This window comes from Octodon degus, unplaced genomic scaffold, assembly GCF_000260255.1.
Source record: "Octodon degus isolate 3935 unplaced genomic scaffold, OctDeg1.0 scaffold00028, whole genome shotgun sequence".
In the NCBI taxonomy this organism is placed as follows: Eukaryota; Metazoa; Chordata; class Mammalia; order Rodentia; family Octodontidae; genus Octodon; species Octodon degus.
The window spans coordinates 15,583,277-15,591,633 of record NW_004524604.1 but is presented as its reverse complement, the minus strand read 5'-3'; the positions used below and the strand labels follow the sequence as shown (position 1 = coordinate 15,591,633).

The 8,357-nt window shown below is 38.0% G+C and overlaps 1 pseudogene; it reads left to right on the top strand.

Annotated features, from left to right (window-relative positions):
• Nucleotides 1-7,116: 7,116 nt before the first annotated feature.
• LOC101589107 lies at nt 7,117-8,149 on the top strand (annotated as a pseudogene).
• Nucleotides 8,150-8,357: the final 208 nt, after the last annotated feature.

Sequence of the window (8,357 nt, the reverse complement as noted above, 5' to 3'; positions counted from 1 at the left end):
AAAAAAAAGAGAAAAAAGGAAAGTAAGAAAGAGAAAGAAAAAAAGAAAAGTCTTCTATATTTAACAAAAACTTTTGATGTGGATCTGATTTAAGGATGACTAGTTAGAGATGTCTTTTTTCCCCTCTTAGTACCAAGGATTGCACTCAGGACCTTGTGCTGTCCAGGCAGGTGCTTAGGCCACTGAGCTATCTTCCCAGCAAGATTGGCTAATTAGATTAATCATTTTTATGTATTAAATGGAGATGATTTGTTAAATGTATTATGTTATGTCAAAGCTGAAAAAACATTAAGTGTATCACAAAGTGTCAGCAGGATTGTCTTATAACCAGGTTTTATATGGTTTTGATTTCTAAATTTCTATGTAAAAAGATGTAACTTTTGTCTTTTAGCATTCCATAGGAATTTAAATAGTAAAATATACATGGGCAACTATAAAATGAGCTAATAAAAGCTTAAAAAACAACTAAAAGGAAAGCAAGAACTTGAGGACTAGACAATGAAAAGAGAACAAGGAGAAGAGAGAGGAAACATGACAGGGGCAAGTCATACAGTTATATGTAGAAGATAGATAAGGAAATGATCCTGAGAATCTTCAGAAGAGTTTTGAATCTAGCAGTTAATTGGAATGATTCTCACCCTGACTAACTATATATACAGACACCGGTGAACCAAGCAACTGCACTGAAGATGGCAACTTATAATAGTAGTTCATGCTTGGAGTGCCTGTCATTCTGGTCTTCTGAATACAGGCTGCTTGTCATGGCATTCAGTTGCTGCTGTGCTGTCTCTCAGGTAGATGATTGGTCAAAAAGAAGAGGGTGGTGAATGAAGGCAGGAGGCAGGAAAAGGAATGTTGTGGGACTGTCCTGCTACAAGGTTGTATATGGTTAGATTTCTGGACTTATGTGTAAACATAAGTAATATATAATTCTTTATGCTTATTTTTAAAACATATTTTAATTTTTAAAATGTTTTTCTCATTATATTCTGTAGGGACTTAAAGTTCAACATATCAATACTTGATGAAAAATACCTGTTCCATGTTATGCCTAATATGTTTGATATTCAGACATATAGTGAGGTTAAGCTTAACAGCCTAGGTTGTATGGTAATAACAATAAGCTTCTCTTCTGGAGGGTTAACAACCTAAGTTTGCAGACCAAAATTAGAGAAAAAGGAGGGCCTGCAAAGAAGACCAACATTTTGGCCCTAGCCTTCCAAGGTCAATTAAGACTCAGGACATATAAGAACTTGTACTGTAACGTCATATAACTCAGTAGTGTCCCAAATTTTCTGATCAAGGAGATTATGGGGCCGAAGAGGAAAGTGATTGATGATGCAGTAGTATGTGCCTAAGGAGAGTCACATGGAGAGAAAACATTCAGGCTTTCACAGAGAGCACATTGGCCAAGCAATGGCCGTGACTCATCCACATGGCTGACACTGACAAAGGATCTAGAATCTGAGGTACAAGGTTTCAGGATAAATCCTGAGGAGATTTGACTGACCTTATCAGATCCAAAGCTACCCCTCTTGATGCATAGGTCTTGCTTTACCTTGTTCTTAACTATCCAGCAGAAAAGTATAAAAACGAAATATAAGAAGTAAAGCCATGTTGTTATGTTGAGCTGTAGGGGATTCAGGTCAACAATTTCTGACACTGCCAGTGCAGCGGAAGACCCAATACTATTATAGACTACTGGACTCTTTTAGAATATTTTGCTGAGTTAAGACACCTATAATACTCAAATAAAGAAACTAAACACAAAAGGGGATACAGATGAATGTTCATTTTGTATCTGTGTATTCAAAATGGTTAGGATAGATATATAGTTACATTCTCTTAATGAAAAGAGAGGTTTGTTCTAATAGTGTTTGTAAATAGGATATCATGTCTACATCTTGTACAGCAAATAACCACTAGGAAGAGAGTTTTCAATGTGTTAATTATTGAAACTGTCCTACGAATTTGATTTGAAACTGTCTCATTGCTATTTGTCTCTCAATAAAATTATGGAAAAAAATTATTTAGCTCAGACTTGAGACTATCCACACTCCCTTATCCTCATCCATTCTTTAGTTTTACATGGGTGGTTCAAATTCATATTCAGTAAAAGTTTATAACAATACCTTCCATATTTTAGTCATATGGTCTGTTAGGAAATATTTCCTTTCCTTTATACAGTACTTTTATATAGCTTTCTGTAATGAATAGTTGCTAATAATCCTCACATTGCCTTTTCTTTTTAGTTTCTTAACCTGTAAAGAATGTACTATTCTATGATAATCTCCATATTGTTGGATTTTGTCTGAGATCATATGATCTTGAATTGTAAAAAATAATCTGAAATTTAATTTCCATATTTACAGAATTGCTTAAGATTCCTGATAGTTCCTTATATCTTGCATTTTCTTGCCTATATAGTTTTATACATTATACCTCTTAATATTATTTCAGTGGAGTTTTAGAGATAGGTTTTCATAAATATGTTTTCAATCCAAAATAAAAAAATAAGCTTAAAAAGTGTTCATTAAATGAAAAAGGTGAAAATGCTGTGGAAATACACATGAGCACACCTAAATCAATTATTCAGAAAGCTATATTTACATTCAATTTTTTAAGACAACTGCCAGATTGATCTTCTGTTTCAGTCTGACATTGGACAAAAGAAATACTGGAAAAGTGATTTGGGTGCCAACTTGACAAAATCTAGAAAATGAGCAATGCAAAAAATTTTATAGAAAAATAGTAGTTACTTGTTGTCATGGTGGCTTTGCTTTCACTTCTGGTAAGTGTTAAAGGTAGTTTTAGCTATTGGGCTTATGTTCCCAATCCACCACTCAATAGAGAACTTCACTGGTAGAATGCTACTATAGCCCTATATGGGAACGAAAGTTCCTGGCTACCTGGCCCCTATGATGTCCAGGGACCAGCAGTGCCAACAGAAAAAGGAAACAGAATTCCATTCTATGAGACCAGAGCAAAAGGCTGGCCGATTTGTATTGGGGATGGATTTCATTGCTTAAAGCACAGGAGTCTGGTTAACTATAATAAAAAATACCACTGGGTACAAGGGAGTAAAAGGTAGATTTTTTATTTTATTTTACAAGGACAAAGCTTTAAAGTTGTAGCTGAGGAAGGAATGCTTCCACTGCCAGATCTACCACCTCGCCAGACTACCAGTGTTGCTGGGTACACTGGGAAGTCTGTAGAGGAGAAACAGCATGGGTATTGGTAAATGCTTCCAATGGGTGCATCATAGATTGGAGCCCTTATGACTAAGCCCAAACAGCAGAAGGAAAGAAATTAAGATGAAAACGGAATGACAGGGATGAGACTTATACTACCACTAAAAATGCTACTGATAAAATAATGTGGCGTGGAGGAGGAACAATCCCAAAATCCCTCATGTTCTTGGAAGACCAACTCAATATCATCTTTGGAAGCTAGCTACCTCTTTGGAATATACATCAGCATGGGAAGCATATATATTCTCCTCCTATACTTTACATCTTAACATTACAGGGAATACCTCACATTTTGCACAGGCATGTGTTCACCTCCCTTGCCTGTTCCTTGTAGGGTCTAGTTATTGGAACCCCTTGAACTATACCATTATATGCCACAAGTGTTCTTTATATACATGTCTAAATTCTTCTGTTAGCTTTACTTTTCTAGGGATAACATTTATATTCGGGCAAGGACTGGAATGTGACTTCCTGAGCAACTACAATGCCCTTGGCAAGACTTTCCTTCTATGATGCTATTCCAACATTTGCTGGAGGACCTAAAGAAAAAAAAAGACACTCTGGATAACCATAATTTAAAAATATTAGCAGTCACAGCCACAGCTGCTATAGCTGGAAAACATTGAGCCGAGGTATACAAACTGTTCACTTTGTGCAACAGTGGTCCAAGGACTCAGAACAATTATGGACTTCACAAAGGCATATAGATTCAAAATTAGAAACGACTTATAACAAGCTGTTGTTATGCTAGGAGAACAAATTGCTAATCTGAAGCATCAACTTCATTTAAAATGTGGTTAAAATACCTTCTTATTCTATGTAACTCCAGTTTCATGGAATCAAACTCATTTCCCATGAGAAAATGTTCCGTGATATTGTATCATGGTTATATTACTTCTGATATCTTGTCTCTTCAGCAACATATTGATAATACTTTTACAGAACAATTATCAGCATTGTCTGATACTGATCTGTTACAAGGTATCTCCAATGGCATCAGAAACCTTAATCTTTTTCATGCTATTTCATGTTTTAATGGGAGTTTAATAAGAATTTGTTTATGTTGTCTCTGTACTGTTTTGTGTATTTTTCCTAGCCTGGCAACAATGAGGATGAGCCCACCAACAAGCCATGAATCAACAGTATACAGTCTCACTCTGAAGCTTCACAAAAATTCAACACAAAAACAAAAACTGGGGAAGTGTAATGACCTGACACAGAAGCTTACTGTCCCAAGGGAGAAGGAACAAAGAGCAGAGCTTAGAGAAACTGGCCCCTTGTAATTCCAGCTAGCTGGACACAGGGTAACAGATTCCTGGAGGCGGCAGTCTGTCTATTCTTTGTTCTTTTACCTGGGAAGTTGCCAACTAGTGCCATATAAACTTAGAGTTCGGTGAATGCAAGAAGGGGATGTAAATAACAGCTTGTTTACAGATAATCAGTTATGCACATTCCTTAACCTGTTTGCAGCCCTCAATAAATGTGAGAAGTTTTGGTGAATGCCAGATTGGGATGTAAATAACAGCTTGTTTACCAATAAAAATACATAAATAGAAGATAAAAATTAGAACAGTGAAAATTGAATTTATAGGAAAAAAAGTTCAACCTGTCATGCTGTTACAGGATTATAATTCCAGCATTCTGTGAGGTTGAGAGTTCAGGATTCACTTAGAGAATAATCTCAATGAGACCTCTGAAGCTATATTAATCCTATCTTTCTGTCTGCTTCTTTCAGCTCCCACTGATAATGTACAACACCAACCCACACCGGCTTACACCTATTATTGACTCTAGTACATTGTTGAATACTCACTCTCAGGAAGGCAGATGGTACAACACACCCAACTGCTCAAATGAAAATCAGAAAGAAGGCTAATAGGCCATAGGAAATAAGGGACATTAACTGATGTTCATTCAAAAGTAGAACAGTCAGGGTTGGGGAGATACCTCAGAGGGCTAAGTAACTGCCTGGCAAGCACAGAACCTGGGTTTGATCCCTGGTACTACATCCTGTGCCTCAGTGCTGGCCACTGAGACCTGGAGTAGAGGTGTAAGCCTCTAATCCCAGCACTAGGGAGGCTGAGACAGCAGGATTACTCCGAGTCTGAGCTGTAGTGCAAGATACCATACTAGATAAATAAATAAATAAATAAATAAAACAATGAAAATTGAATTTATAGGAAAAAAATGTAACCTGTCATGCTGTTGAATTCTATCACTTTGGTTGGGAGGCTGAGGTGAGAGGGCTGCCAAATCCAACACCATCTGGCGCTTGAGCAATGTGGTGAGACATTATCAAGATGAAAGGGTGTAGCTCAGCGTATGCATGCTCAGTTCAATCCTTACTTCTTAAATAAATTAATATTGTTATGTAATCATAAATAAGTATTTACAAGTGACAAGAAGAAAAATACATGGATTTCAAACTACACAAACTTTAGGAAAGAAAATGGAAGGAAATAAAATAAGAGGCTGGAGAGATGGCTCAGTGGTCTAAAGCACCTACTTAGAACAAGCTTGGCAAGGCATCAGGGACCGTGGTTCAATCCCCCAGCACCACATGCCAGCCAGCCCCACCCCCTGGTGACTGAGCTGGCCACACACACACACACCACTCTCTCTCTCTCTCTCTCTCTCTCTCTCTCTCTCTCTCTCTCTGTCTCAAATAAAAAAAAATTTTAAAAAAAGAAATAAAATAAGAAACACTAAAAATACTATTATACAAACATATGCAAACATTTCATGTTTTTAAAATTGAACCAAATATACTTTGAAGATGATATATATATGGACTGATGCTCTATGTACAGGATTACTACACTTCTCTAGGTATTATGCAGATTAGTGCAAAATTAAGATATGCAATACACTGTTACCACATATTATGTACTAGTTTATTATTACTAGCTATTTATCATATTATATGCCATAGATTTTTGTGTAATTCACATTAAGTAAATGTTTGATGGGAATGTTCTAGTTCTTTTTAACTTAAGCAGTTTAAAGTGATTTATTCAGGGAATGATCTAACTTTCCTTTTGCAATGATGTAAGAGTGTGGGATGGTAACAGTGTGGGGTTTTTTGTTTAGTCTAAAAATATTTATTACTATTACCAGAAGCAATCAAGCAAATTGGTTTTTATATTGCTTGTGTGGGTTTCTGCAGAATTCCAATTCCATAAGATCCTATTATTATTCTTGCTTCTGGGTATATCTAAACCTAATCTGCATCAAATGCTTTTGTATGAATTTTCTCAAAATGTTTTTCAAAAATTACTTTAAGAGGTAGAGCTTAACAATTATGCAGTATCATAAAAGAACAGCTTATGGATTTAGATTGCTTTCATTCAGCTAGTTTTTGTGTAACTTGAAGGCCTGGCTTCTGTCCCTTTTCCTAAAAGCTACAGTGTCAAAAATGGGATACCACAACATAATAGTAAGTTTCTATTTATGATAAAATGTGAGAAACAAGAAAAGGAACAATGAGTGTAGCATTATGCAATCTTTTGAGAATCCAAGCAAGGAGGTGATCCTACTTTTGGTTAGCTTTGACAGTATGACAAGATTTAAAGGCTATGCAAAATAATTTGTACTTCAGAAGAAAGAAAATGAAAAGCAGCAAGAGTTTCAGTCACAAGTCTACCCAGGTGTAGGGAATAAAGGAGCAAAAAATGAAATAGTATGATGGCAACCAGATACTGCAGTCTGTCAAAGCCAAGTGGGTGTTGATTTTACAAATAAGAACTTGAAAATATGGCAACATGAAACGCAAGGGATTTTTCCCTGGCCTGTGCACCGTGGTTGGGCCGCAGTAGAGTCCTTTGGGGCGCATTGGTACAGTATGCTGAGAACTTTTGTGGGCGACATGGACAGCTCTGGGAAGGAGGTGGAGTCGATGGCCCTGCTGGCCCAGGCTTAGTGCAAAGTGAAGAACTCACAGTCCTTGTCTGGCCTGTTTGGAGGCTCATCCAAAATAGAAGAAGCATGCAAAATGCATGCCAGAGCAGTGAACATGTCGAAAATGGTCAAAAACTGGAGTGCTGCTGGGAACGCGTTCTGCCGGGCTGCCCAACTGCCCCTGCAGCTCTAGAGCAAGCACGACACAGCCACCTGTTCCATGGATGCTGGGAAGGCCTTCAAGAAAGCTGATCTCCAAGAGGCTGTCAACTGTTTGATGAGAGCCATCATCATCAAATAGACATGGGCCGGTTCACAGGCGCAGCCAAGCACCACATCTCCATCGCCAAGATCTCCGAGACAGAGTTGGTAGACATCGAGAAGGCCATCGCCCACTACGAGCAATCTGCAGACTACTACAAAGGCGAGGAGTCCAACAGCTCAGCCAAGAAATGTCTGCTAAGGTGGCTGGCTATGCTGCACAGCTGGAGCAGTACAGAAGGCCACTGATATCTATGAGCAGGTGGGGACCACCGCCATGGACAGGTCCCTGCTCAAATACAACGCCAAGGACTACTTTAAGGCAGCATTCTGCCACTTCTGCATCGACTCACTCAACACCAAGCTTGCTGTTCAGATCGGCGAGGAGCTGCTTAGTTCAAGAAGGCCAGAAAGCTGAATGGGGGAGCAGTGTCAGGTAGGAAAGAGTGACCATCACACAGAGTAATCAGGGCCATGCCTCCAGGGCCTGCAGAGCCACGCACGCTGCACTTCAGACCTCTGGCTGGCTGCAAAGTCACTCACGTGAGCACAATGAAGCTTAACCACAATAAGGCAAAAATGTAATCAAGCAAGTTTTCGTTATTATTTATTCTGTCTTTAAGACTGAGTCTTACTATATTGCACTGTGCAGGCTGGTCTTGAACTCACTACATAGCCCAGGCTGGCCTCCAACTCATAGCTATCCTTCTGTCTCAGATTCCTGTGAGCCTGGATTATAGGCTTGGCCACCACACCACTCAAGAAGTATTACTTTCAGATAGTTAACAGATGAAATACATATAAAATTGGAAAAACTAGAATTATTAAAGAAACAACTAAATATTTACTAGAATTTATACTATGAACTTATACACTTAACTATTAAATTACCTCCCATTGTATAGTCCATTGAAATTATATAGCTGATAATTTCTCTGATATTTTAAT